The sequence below is a fragment of the Stegodyphus dumicola genome, chromosome 6 (genome assembly GCF_044657685.1).
Source record: "Stegodyphus dumicola isolate Sdum_Otavi_A_Nest chromosome 6, ASM4465768v1".
Taxonomy (NCBI): Eukaryota; Metazoa; Arthropoda; class Arachnida; order Araneae; family Eresidae; genus Stegodyphus; species Stegodyphus dumicola.
In genome coordinates, this window is record NC_140773.1 from 59,846,082 (window position 1) to 59,860,310 (window position 14,229).

The following is a 14,229-nucleotide window of genomic DNA, read 5'->3' on the forward strand; positions in this document are numbered from 1 at the left end:
GTGCAAAATGAATATTTCCGTCAAAATCTGAAAAACCGAAATTTTTTGCAATGACAATGTTTCCTTTACTTCGTATAAGGGAGCATAAATACACATATACGTCCTCTGTTATGGCAACAAATTTTGGAAGAAAAAAATTAAATAGTTAAAAATAATTTCACGATGAGATTCATTTGTTTATCAGCCTAAATGCTTTAACTCAGTAATAATAATAATTAAAAAGTAGGGCAGAAGATTGTGAGATTTAAGACTAAAGTTTTAAATTATGTGAATTAGACTGAGTATTTAATATTGTCTATCCATGTATAAATGCGATAAAATACACATGTAGCGAAATTTGTATGTAATTTTGCTCATGTGGCATATTCAGTATGTCCATAAAAATCCTTACGTTACCTTTAATTTCGCAGTTGCTAGTCATAGACGTGTCATAGACGAAAATGTTTTAAATTACATAGACGTAAAATCAAAAGAAACAGTTTTATAAAAAAATAAGGAATCTAACATTTTTATAGTACCCTGGTCCAAGCAGATTATTTAATACGAGTTTACATTCATTAAAAAAGAAAAATAGTAAAGAAATTGACTTCCGCAATAAAAATTGACTGAGATATTTAATTTCAAAATTTAGAACTTTTCGAAATTTTTGAAGGTCTATAAACAGTTTTTGACTTTTTTTTAAAAATTTTAAATTTGCTAAAATATCTATATATACCTTTTTAAAAATATTTATGTAATTGAAAGTACATGTCTGCGAATATTAAATGCGAAAATAAAGGCCGCATAATGACGATATATGTCAAGTGTCGACAAAATCTGCAGAAAATAAATAAATAAATAACAACATTCATAACAATAATAAAAGATATTAAAATTCCAGTTTGAAATGTTTGCATCATACCATCTAATTATTAAACGTTTCCTTTTTTTAAATTTCAATTTCAATAAAATTCTACTTTTTCCACCTTTCTTATATGATGTAGTTGTCATGTGAAAAGTAAAAGATAGACTCAAATTTGTAAATTTGTGAACTGCTTGCTGATCTTGGCGTGATTCAAAACTGGTGCACAATAAAACTCCCAAATTGGGAGCAGTTCCTAAATGAATTTTAATGATAAATTATTTCAGTGGGCAGTACACCTATACTCTTACACACAATACATCACTTAAAATTTAATTTGCAGTCACTTAAAATTTATTAATCACTTAATTAATCACTTAAAATTTAAATTTCTCACGCTATTTGTTGGTGATTGTAAAATTTAATTTCTGATTATTTCGCGTGAATTCAGAAGAGATGGACAACCACTTCTTTCTTTCGGTGAACGCTTTCAATTCCTTGAACTAAATCATTGTCTTGTCGAAAGCATCGAACATTTGAGAAGCTCTTTTTAAATGCTTCAAAAATTTTTCTGAAATAATGCATTGGTCAAACGTAAAATTTTGTTCTGCTTGGAAAAACTCATCTCCGTCAGTAGCAAACAAAAGGTTTTTTAATGTTAACAGCATAAAATACAATTAAATTTAAAGTGATACATTATTTGCAACAGTGGTGGGATATCATCAACTGAAACAATTTCACATTAATATCTGTTTTGGAATTTTCGCAATTTTCAAAATTTTAATATGCGCATATTTTGGATCACCCACCACATGGGAATTAAGTTGGGCATGTGAACAACAGATACACATGCTCAATGTTTTTATTAAACGTCCTCTCTAAGTACAGAATGGCACGTGACTAGCATTATAATTTAAATAATAAATATATTTTTTCTTTCAAAGCTATTTATTTTTTGCTCTTCTTAATATGCAGTATAATTTATAGAAATATGTTTATTGTGCTCTAAAATTAATATCTGGCAAATAGTGGCCATTGTCAGCATTTTGGCCTCGATGCATTTTATCCAAGGAGTTCTCCAAAACTCTCTTTAGAATTTCAGGTACTAACTCATAAATTGCTCTCCAGATATTGGCTTTAAGCCAATGTATGGTTTGTGGCTTATTTGTATATTTATTACCTTTGCTTCTAAGTAATCCTACAGAATGAAATATTTCTTTTTCTTTTCTCGCTTATAAACATTTCTAACCCTGCACAGACAAAGCGTCTCTGTAAGCGCCAGTTCTAGACTTCAAATTTTTGATGCCGTTGCTGCAAGAAGAGAAATAGCGGCAGAACATCTAAATAGCAAGAGAAGCCAGCAAGTGTGATGTTTTCAAGATGAAATACTCATTCAAAATAATTTGGTTTTGCTTTACAATGAGTTATTTGCGGTTTGTGTTATTTCGATTGTCGAATATTTAAGCTTTTAAAATTATTATTGACTGAAGCGTTATGTAAGTTATCCGCATCATGAGTTTTATGAAAGAATCATGTGACATGGATTATTTTTGAAATGATACAGTTTAGGTAGATTTATTATTAAGTAGTTACTGTTTTTAAAACAGAAAGGAGAAATATACGAAATAAAATGGAGATGTAGGAAAAAGTTAGAATGTGGATTTACAGTATATGTATATTATATATTATAGCTATCTATCTATCTATTATATTATATTATAATCTGTATATAATAAAATTGAAATTTAAAGTGAGTAAAGAATTTGAAGAAAATAATGCTACTACTGCTATGAGCGGTAGCAGAAGTAAATGTTGAATTAGAACAAAATTATGAAAAAGAATATGAATCTGATAATTATACACTTGGAATGTGAATAGTAGATTTTTATGTTTTTGGAAACATACTTATGCAGGTCTACAGTAAAACAATTATCAGGATATGAAGCAAATGAGTCAATTTGGTGAAATGAAAAATGCAAAAGTGAAACAATAAATCGTTTGATAGCAGAAATTGTCTATTATGCGCTGTCTCGCCGGGTTGGGGATAACACATGGTACATAATCAGTCATTAGCATTGACGTTTCGAAGCTTGAACTTTATGTCATTTAGAAAATTAAACATAATTAATAATAATGTCAATATATTATTGCTATATTTTTCTCCTCTAAATGACTTACAAAACAGTAAAAAATGAAACAAGACATACGAAATTTGATGAAAAATGACGGATCAGTTTATTGCTATAAAAATGATAAGTTGCTGATTGAGACAAATATGAATGGAAAAGCGAAGCACAAAAGCTTTTTGCGCCCAGTTTTAAAGCCAAGCACAATCAATAATGCTCAGGTAACAACCCAACAATTTCAGTAATACTAAGCAATAATACCAATAATAATCATTGAAACTACTCTTTCCTTTATGCTATCGGAATCCACAATTAAATTTAAAAAAAAAATGAATTCAAATAACCTCACGCCAGGTGAAAAGCCCCAGTGCTGAGAGCGAATGCAAGCAGGCAACGTGCGGTCTCCTCGGACACTCCAAACACGCATACGTCCATCAGAATACTGCACGTAGAGCCGGGACTCGTTTGAAAAGGCGACATTGTGCAACTCCTGCACCCAGCTTTGTCGTTTGGCGCACCAGAGTTGCTGTTTCTTTCTATGCTGCATTGTCAAGGAAAGCCGAAGTAATGGTTACCCTGCTGATAGTCCACGCTGGTGTAAAAGTCGACGCACCTTACGAGCTGATACTGGTTGTGCTGAAAACATGCTCATTTCCTGACTAATGGTCCGTGATGGGGTTGTACGGTTTTGCAGGGCTAACCTCGCAATATATATGTCCTCTCGGGCGTTATTCATGGGCGGGGGGTGAGATCCTGCATGCCGTTCAGTATGACCCTCAGCAATCCATTAATTTCATATGGCATGATAGTGGTGGGATGTCGACCATCGCGTGACGATATGACGAAACGATAATCTACACTTTCGATAGGCAACGATCCTGCCTCTATCGAATTTCCAAAATTGCTGGTAAGCATTTTCTCTTCTTATTCGAAAAATAACACGATATTCTGAGCAAACTCCAAACTTACAAAGCCCTTTCCGAGTGAGAAATACACTACATAAGTTTTCTTTTATATAGTGCTTCAGATGACGTTTCTTCCACCTGCGTCTTCTAAATGCGCTGAAATACTGATCATTTGCATATCCCAACTTCTTTTTCCTTTAATATGATTTTGATGTTCGTCAGATCATTCCTTCTTGGTGCTGCAGTTTTAATGGCCAGCAGTGTATATGGAAGCCTCTAATGATGACCATATCTGAAAACGGACAATTTTTTTTAGAATACGCATAAATAACAGTATAACAGTACTGAACACCATCGATAAGTGAGCTTTTACAATTTCAAATTTTTACATTTGTTTTTTTTACACCTCCTTTCCTCCCCCAGTAAGGAAAGACTTCATTTGTTAATAAGTCCATCTAGCTATAACGGAATTTTATAAAAAATTAAGAAGTCTCGCAAAAAATAAACTACACATACGTCAAAATAACAAATTTTTACAAAGATAACAAACATTATGAAAAGCAAATAGTTCGCGTATATAAAACCCTAATTTAATAGTTATTCATAAAATATGAAATTTAAAAAAGGCTTTTGTATCTTCCAATAATTATTATGCATGTTTGAAAACCTTTACTTGCAACGAAATTAGTTTTTCTATAGGAAAGAAAAATTGGACCGTTAAAGCCTAAATAAAATAAAACCGCTAAATATTGGTAGCAAGCGAAAATGTTCTTGTGACTTATGTCACTTGTCTGACAATAACATCGGAACGAGTCTTCGAATTTTATCGTGGCGAGCAGAGAAGGACTGAGTCTGTCGTTGACTTGAGAATCTTATGGGCCACAGTACGACTTTGCTCATTTCCATTCCTACTTTTGAGGGAAAATACCCCGAAGAATCGATACAAGGTTTCCCAATCTTCCCGTTATTACCAAACTACTTAAGCTCGGCATGTATTTTAAATACCTCCATGCCGCAAAGGTACTATACATTTAGCAAACATCCAAGCCTTCTCCAGGCTTGGAATCCAGATCCAGCGATAATGCAGCTAGCAATGCTAAGCACAACACCGATCAGAAAGGCATATCCCAGAACAACTGAGCTATTTTTAAGTTGAATTTTATATCAAATCAACAAATGTTAATAAAATTTATAATGAAGAATAATCTGATTTATAATCCAATGAAGAATTCTAATTCTGGTTCCAATAGGAATTTTAATTGTAACGAAATATGAAATTATAAATTCTGAAAGCTTTCTAAACGTTTCATGGTGAAAATATGGATAAAATTCACAGAACTATCAATTTTGTTTTAATGCTTATTCTTTCCTTTTTTAAAAAAGTATTCTAATTACAGAAAAACTGGTAATCGAAACTCTTTCAGCTGTCCGTTATTTCAGAATAGGCTAACTGATATCCATTTTGCTTATGTGCGTAATCATCACGACATTTACAGAAATGAAACAGCCGATTTCTCAGTTAAAGATACTTTAAATTTACCCATTAACGTCAATATTAGTAGTTTAAAGAGTAGCTGTAATCTCTTTTATTATAGTAAAATTTTATCTAAGTGAAATTAAGAATACAACTCAAGTTGTAAGGAAATAAAAAATTCTTTTCTTCTATTAACCATAGATTACATTCCGAACTTTTCTTTACAAATTTCAGCGTAGCCTAGTTTTTATATGGTCACATTAAATTTACAAATTACCTATTTAATTCTGATCTAAAGGGTAACTTATGTGAGTGCTATAAAATTTGCGGAGCGTTTAATTCAGAATGTTTCCCATCCTGATTTAATGAAATTTTAATGTTCCACTTCTTAAGTGAAGCATTTTAATTTTCTGCTCTTGATGCCGTAGATAATGCCTGAAGAAAGATTTAACAAATGCTAGATGTGACTTGGCCAGAGTGAGGTTATTTGCTTTTTTTTTTCTTAAATCTAGACTGCTGTTCTCTATTTTTGTTTGTTTTATTAATGTACGTAATGTTTCATTAACTTTCTTTGATAAACTCTGTGCTGTATATTTATAGTGTACGGGGAGTTTATATGTGTTCAAGTAAAAAAGCTTTTTCCTATGGTACACTGCATCAGAAAGATAGCACCACTTGAATAAAATAGCCGGTTATGCAATTATACTGTCATTCGCCAAACTATTTCGGCCTGGAAACGAGAATTCAAGGTAATGGAATTAGTCTTTTTTAAAATCTGATTGCACTGTTTTCTTTCCTAAGATTAAATTTGAATTTAAGTGTCAGTATGGAACTTGAAAAGTATTAATGACAGAGGCCATGGCACAAGATCCAAGAAGAGAAATGAAAAATAATGAATATTTTGAAAAGCTTTCCTTCGAGATATTTAATAATAGTTTTTGTTGCTGTAAAATACATTACAAAATATTCTGTCCTTAAATCTTTAAAATTCAGACAAAACTGATTTAAGTCGTAGTGTCGCCTATACCACTGTTTCTCAAATTGTGGTAGCGGATAGCAAGAGGTCCTCAAAACCCGCCTTTGTGATCCTTCTAGATTTTCACAAACATTCTGTTATTTGTAAATGAAATTAGAAATTGTTTATATCATTTCTGGCTGATGGTATGTGGCTAAGTACACTGGCTCAAAGCTCAAAGCTCAATGAAATGAAAACTCAATATATTTCTAAACTAAATGAATAAAAGGGTTTGAGATGAAACTTGGTTTGTGGGTTATTTGTAAAATAAAATATTTTTCATTATTTCCAATCTTAGAATCGTATAAATGTTTGGTAGAAATCGTAGAATTTTTAGTAAAATATTATATCGCTATTGGAAATGAATTATGAATGCCATATATTAGCATGTCTACACTCAGAGCTGACAATTTGAAACTTGTTTTTCAAGTGGGAAATAAAAAAAAATACATAAAAAAATAAAAAAAATCAGTTTCTTGTTACTTTCCATTGCAATTTTTAAAACAGTACGTTATTGAATGAAAGCGAAAAATTAGTTGAACTCTGTAATGATACAGGACTTAAGATGAAATTCCAAGCAGAAAGTATGGTTATTTCTGGATCTCATTACCAATGAGAAAGACAAGCAGGGAATTACGTTATGGCGTTGTAAAATTAAAATTCAGTTTGTTTCTATGTATCTGTGCAAGAAAGAGCATCCATCATTAACTCAAATAAAAAGATAGGACTGAAATCTATTTGATGTATGGGCTGATCTGAGACTTAATCTTATCAGGACTACTGTTTCTTCTTATTGCCTTTGCGAACATACTGGAGTCCTGAGTAAGAACAGGCAGTTTACTTAAAACTATGTTCCTGCAAATGTAGAATATTTGACACAAATGGGAAGGGTTTAATTACTCTTTATTCTTCACACAGTTTACAGATGTTCCCGCGGTTCCGAATACAAAGACCAGTACTTATTGTCTGAAACATAAAAATAAGAATTAAAACTAATTAAATTAAATAAGAGCTAAACTCAAATATTTTACAAAGATTAGTAACGCAAAGATTGGCCTTTTAATCTTTACGTATGTAGTACGCAGAATGCGGGAAAACTACGATACGTCTACTGTATCAAGAGGACTAAATTCTGACCTTAAAGGCGAACAGCAACTGACTGGAAAGCGCGCATGAAATAAGGTAGCGAGAAGTCTAACTCCTTGGCTAAAAGCCACAACTTACATGCTTAACAGTTTGCAAGCTAAATTTGCATAACTAAAACTAACCGCGTTTATTCTGGCCGGAAGTGGAAAATAAAATAAATAAATAAATAGTTTTCAAATAAAATAAACGTTAGTAAAACTTAAAATCCTTACAATCTTACCAGCATATATTCAAACATGGAATAACTGTGTAAGAATCAATAGGCCAACCCATCTCATTAACCTGAGTGCTAGGATTTATTTAATCTTTAATTAATAAGATAAAGATTATTATAGCACTGCATTATTAAAAACAAACAGAACTTTTTTTCCTATCAACTTAATTGTATGTAACCAATAGAAGATTAAATTGTTGACTAATGAAGATGACTGTATCTATTGTAACCAACAGAAGATTAAATACATTTTAGTTAATTGCATTTGAAAAATGCTGGTGAAAACTTATGTTTAAAACTGCTGGTTTTAACATATGTTAGAACTGTAGAGTATATTGGTAATAACATATGTTAAAAATGTAAAAAAAGGAAAGGTTTTGATGGGTGACAAAAGTAAGTGGGTCCGAAGAACCTCCTTAATTTTTAATGGTGATCCCCACTAAAAAATGTCAACGTTGACCTGTTTGGTGTCCAAGGCCCATGCCAACGATAAGTGTAATTCTGCGCTCCTAACCAAAACTTGTTCTGATATTATTGTCAGAGAAGTGATTTAAGTCAAAACAAAATTTATACTGATTTTAAAATTGTTTTATAATAATACTTGTTTGTTTGTTTGTTTAGGGAAGTACACGGCACGTTAGAATGTTAAACTCGATCTAAAACTCAATTTTAGGATGGTTGTAACCTTTTGAAACAGAATGTAAATGTGTTTCGAGTCGGCAAGCGGCAGGGCTAGCGCCAAAGCGAGTGCAGCCGCACCGGATAGCAGAATTTCTAGAATTTAGAAAGAAATCTGGAAAACAGAATTTGGGAGTCGAGGAGTTTGCATTGGGCGGTAAAAAGTCTAGCGTCAGCTCTGGAGAGTGGTGAAGTAACCAACTCCCCCATTTTTTCCCCTACCAATGAAAGAAAGATATATTCGTATTTAAAATTCTTTCGGTACACTATCCGTTACGAATGAATCGAACTAAATCCACATGTGGGTGGCATGCATAAAGATGAATGTCAGAAATGGGCTGTGCTCTATATATTTTATGATCCTGTTGCAAGGGGTTCGAACGGATCCCTCAGAAAAGGGTGTTCCTCTACAAATCTTTCGTCAAATTATCCTCATGTCCAGCTACCTGCGGTGCGAGGAACGAAATCATCATTCCTTTCGAGAGACGGCAGATGTCTGCGTAAAATATAATTACTACGAAATATATGTCCTCTTGGATGTTCACCTTTGTCTGATCTGACACGAAATTCTCGCATACATCAGGGCTTCCAAGTTGAAGAAACAAATAAAAAGATTTCCATTGTCATATAAAACAAGCTTAGCGACAAAAGAGACAACGCATGAAAAGTGTCGTTCATTTTTATCTATGTTCCTTGACATGTGTTAGACGTCTCTCCACCTTCGTATGATGAGGAAAGGTGTTCCCAAATCATATGACATTCTGATTATGTTCTTTATTTCTCGCTGGAGAATAAATAAATAAAACACCCTTAAGGGAACCTTTCCATATTGCTTAAACGCTTACTTGCCAGTTTCCAAATGTTTTCCCTAAGTTTTGGGTTATAAGTCATTAATTTCAATCACTACATGGATAGAATTAGGAAGTCACAAAATGTTTAAAAACAGGAGACCCGCGAAATGGAACCTGCTAAAAGGAGGTCCTCCTACCTACTAATTTTTTTTCATCGTAATGGACATTATTCATGCAAATTATATTTCAAGTAAAGTACATTTCATGTAAAATACTAAGTGAAATAACATTGTAATTCAATATTTTCACCTTTTTATGCATTAAGCAAAATATCATATTTCACCTTTTTATGCATTTTGTTTTTATTATATCAATTTAGTATGCGCTGTATAAAATATAAACTTATGCATTTTAAACCAGGAGTTTTATCTCCTCCCCCCCCCAAAAAAAAAAAGAAGAGGAGGGAAGAAAAAAGTCGAAATAATTTTTATTGATTTTACTATAAAATTTAATTGAACTGCACAGATACGATCAAATTAATATTCTTAAATTGCTTATCATTTCACTAATCATGTACATAAATTAAACGTAGAATTAAAAAAATTAGTTTGTTCAAAATCACTTCTTCGATTGGTTCATTCCGTGATATTTATGACCTACCAACTTACAAAATTAATTTTGGAATTGTTAAAAAAATATGTCATCTCGCTTATTAAAAATTATATATAAAAATATTAAAATATTCTATAATTTGAAATAATAAAATATTAAATTCTACTTTCAGTAATTTCAAAAGCGGAGTGTCTGATTTTTAGACAAAAGCTAAAAAACTAAAATACAAAGTCCAATTATTCCTGCTTCTAATTTTATGTTTTAAAAGTCTACAGCTGAAAAATGCATAACATTTTACGTGCTTTAGAAGAGGTTTTGGAAGCATCCTTGAAGTTAGGGAACTGAGGCATGGACCCATTTTGCTCTGTGAAATCAGATCCTGAATGGAAATGATTTTTAAAACATGCAAGTGTAAAATTTAAAATTAGGTAAAAAGGAAACCTTAGTTCAACGTAAATTTCAAATAAAACTTTATTTATTTCAAATACAATCAGACATGAGTTCCTCTTCTTCAGGAACGAAACAAAATTTTAATTGAATCCTTCACATTCGTAAAAGTTTACCTTCTTTAGTTAAAAAGCATTAATTCCAATTCATTTCTTCCGAAAAATTTAAAAAATTCTCATAGCTTAACTTTTTTCCCCCGTTTTATTACTTTTGCTCAGCAAATGGCTTTACGTTCGTTTTCGCTTTGTTCTGCCCACTGATTTCCGTATAAAAAATATTTGATCCCTCCTCCCAGTTTTTTTTTTTTGAGGGGGGGGGTGAAATTGATACAGTTTTATTTAAAATCTGAGGTTACTTTTTTGTCAAATTTTAAATAAGAAAAGATCTTGATCTCGGTGGAACATGATGTAGCAAGGATGTGAACTTACGATCACGATTATAAATCTAATAACAAAATCTAAATTGATATCACCAGAATCATCAAAAACACATTTCGACAAACTACTGACTTGCGAGTATACACTCGCAGCGCGAGGCTGTAATTCCTTTTCCGGGAAGCTTGTATACATATATGTGTTCATACTTATTATGAGTCAATATAAATGCACCATTTCCATAACGTATTACCTTAAGAATTTCCTAGTTCAGATATCTTAAAGTCACGTTGAAAAAGATGCATACCAACATTATGCAATGCGTTAAATAAATTCACCGCAAAAGTACTTTTTATACGTACATATCTGCTTCTCATGTAATAATAGAATAGCTTCTAGAAAATGTTTTCGAATACTATAAATTACTTTGCAATATTTTAATCCCAAGTAAATTCCACACACACACACAAAAAAAAAAAAAAAAAAAAAAAAAAAAAAAAAAATTTTTATCGTAGAAACGAACAAACTATTTTCCTAACCTAGAAAAACATTTCTATGTACAACACTTTTTTTTTTCCGATATCATCATCAGTTTAACTAACAATTCTTTTTGTTAAGAATTCAGCTAATTTTATTCTAGCATTTAGAAATGATAAAGTAGTATTTAAAATCTATAAAATCTGTTTAAAGTTTAATTAAGTGCACTAAAAATAACTTTTAACTATCGTAACATCCTTGGTCAAATGTGACTAAAATTAAAATTCCAGAGTTATTAACAATGGAAAATTTTAAAATCAAATTGACAAAAAAGAAATTTAAGTGAATAGAATGCAGGCATTCACATTCCATTTTCAAATTAAAAGTCATTTTTTACTTTTTAGAGCTTTAGATTAAAAAGTATATAATTTTAAAAGTATTATTTGTTTCTTTTGTTTTGTTCTTTAGTCTACAGACTGCGAGAAAATAATAAAGGGAAAAAATAGTTTATTCTGAAATTTTGGAGTATTATTTCTTTTCATCTAGTTTAAGGTTACCTCGAGTTGATTTGAATTTCTGTTTGATTTATAAATCTGAAATCATTTCCATTTAAACAGGATTGCTACAATGAAGAATTAAATCCTTGGTTTAAAATTCATTTTCAGCAATAACAAGATAATTAAAAAAAATCGAGAAATTTTTTAAAAAGATCTCCAAAATTCTTTGCATTAGATACTCCAAAAAATGTTCATTTAAGAAATTATTTCTCGATATATCAGATGGTGTAAAGATTAAGATTCTACGGTAATTACACTCATGTCCATAAATTAAGGATAATGCAAAATCAGCCAAAGAAAGAGTTAGAAGCAAAACAAATTTGACTTATTTGTAAAGCTTATTTATTAAACAAAAGGTAAAGAGCAAAAAAAGATGCTTACAAGTATTAATTATGTTTAAAAAAATTAGCGATTTTTCTCCCTAGAGCAAATTACCAAAAAAAAAAAAAAAAAAAAAAAAAAAAAAAAACCAATATTACACGGTTGGCATGATTGTTAATACATTGTATGTCTCCCAGACGATGCAATACAGTCCGGACAATGCCTAGGCATGCTGAGTATCAAATTATCGATCTGATCTTGGGGGATATTACACCACTCAAAAAGCACTAATCTCCGAAGTTCTGGTAGACATGTAGGAGGTGGTTGACGGGCTGCAACTTGTCGGCCAAGCATGTCCCACACGTGCTCTACTGGATTCAAGTCCGGTGAGAATGCTGGCCAGTCCCTACGGGTGATATCCTCCGATTGAAGGCATTCGCTTACGATGTTTGCACGGTGAGGACGGGCGTTATCATCCATAAACACAAATTGTGTGCCCATGGCGCCCCGAAACAAACAAACATGTTGTTCCAGAATGACGTTCCGATAGATTTGGCTTGTCATGGTTCCAATTTGAACATGCAGGTCATTTCTGGAACCCAGAATAATTCCACCCCAAACGAGCACTTCTGCACCACAGTAACGGTGTCGTTCAATGATGCAGATATTTGTCTGGGGTTCACTGGAAATAAAATTTTCTAAATAGTTAACAAGCACTTTTGAAACAGCATTGACAGAAGAAGAAAATTATACTAAGAAAGTTAGTCTACAATAATTCCTAAATGAAATATCCCTTACATAAATTTTTAGCTTATGGGAAAAGAAATGACATAACACGAAAATGACATAATAAATTCATGCAGCATCTTATCCCGTATAAATGTTTTAAGTATATTGTACTTATTTTAAGTAAGATTTACATATATGCATTATACTTGCTTCGTAAAAGTATCTTACGGCCCATTGTTGATAATACTCATTTTAATTCTTTAATATCTGAATCATTTATCATATAATCAAGGATGTTATTGGCCCTTCGAAATTTTCATTGATGCATGATTGGTTGAACTGCTCATGTGATTAGCATAATTCTTATTCTGAAAGCATAATAAGTGTCCATAATTACATCAAAAGCTTACGTGGATCAAAACCCTCATTTCGAGAATTTTGAAGGAAACCCCAGAAATGATGATGTCGTGATCACCAACTGATTGACAGGCGGATAGGCTATTCTTGGTGGTGGCACTGCTACGGGTTGACTGCGGAGATGGTGAAGCCGTAGTAATTCGTTAATATAGCTCATGACAGGACGATGTTATCATCATTACCCAACCTACAGAAAACTTGCTTACCAGGAAAATGAAAAGACTCGCAAAAGTGTAGAACGGATCCCTAATCGGATTTCGGGAACTTCCTCAGAAATTGTATTTGTTACATTTTCTTTTTTTCAAGTATTTTAAACGGTGAGGGATGCCTAAATTGCTCAAATACTGGACACATATTCCGTAGTATAGTAACAATGTGCTCTTGCGTTAGGCTGTATCTTCCAACTAAATGAAATTTAAAAAAACATAATTTCCTGCAAAGATTCTTGAAAAAATATTAGTGAGGGCTAAGCATTAACACTTTTCTAAATTATCGTTATGGCAAAGAAATTTAATTCTAATTTAATTTACAAAACGAAGTAAAATACGGGAAAAAGGCAAAAACAATTTTTTATAATCTAATTCTTGTATTCAGATCCTAATTTCAGTTAAAATAAAAATTTTTGATCTGAATAGATGTAGAAAATTTCATTTAAGCTTTTTACGCATTTTGCTACTTTTCGCAATTTTTGCCTCGTTTGGTTTTATTTAATCATGGCAAAGCACTCGAGGGCTATCTGCCTAAGGGGAGGGATGCCTTCGTGGAGGGCCTTTTTAAGGAAACTGGCTCGTATTCCGTTACATATGAGGAAAAAATCGAAAACGCCCATGCAGCCAACCTGTTTGCCAGAATTCGAACCTTGGATCGAACTATCATTGTTCGGCGGCTTCACCATTCGACCCCAGGTGGGTTCTCGCAGTTTTGGCATTCTGCTGTAGATGTAATCAATAGTAAAGAATGATCTGTCAATTTTTTCTTGATTTTTTATTATTTGTTTAGTAGGCGGAGAGTAATACTTCCCGTAAGAAGGCTCGAATACTTGATATAATATACTTGTATATTGAAAATAGATATTAATTCTCAGTGATACTGACATTACACATTA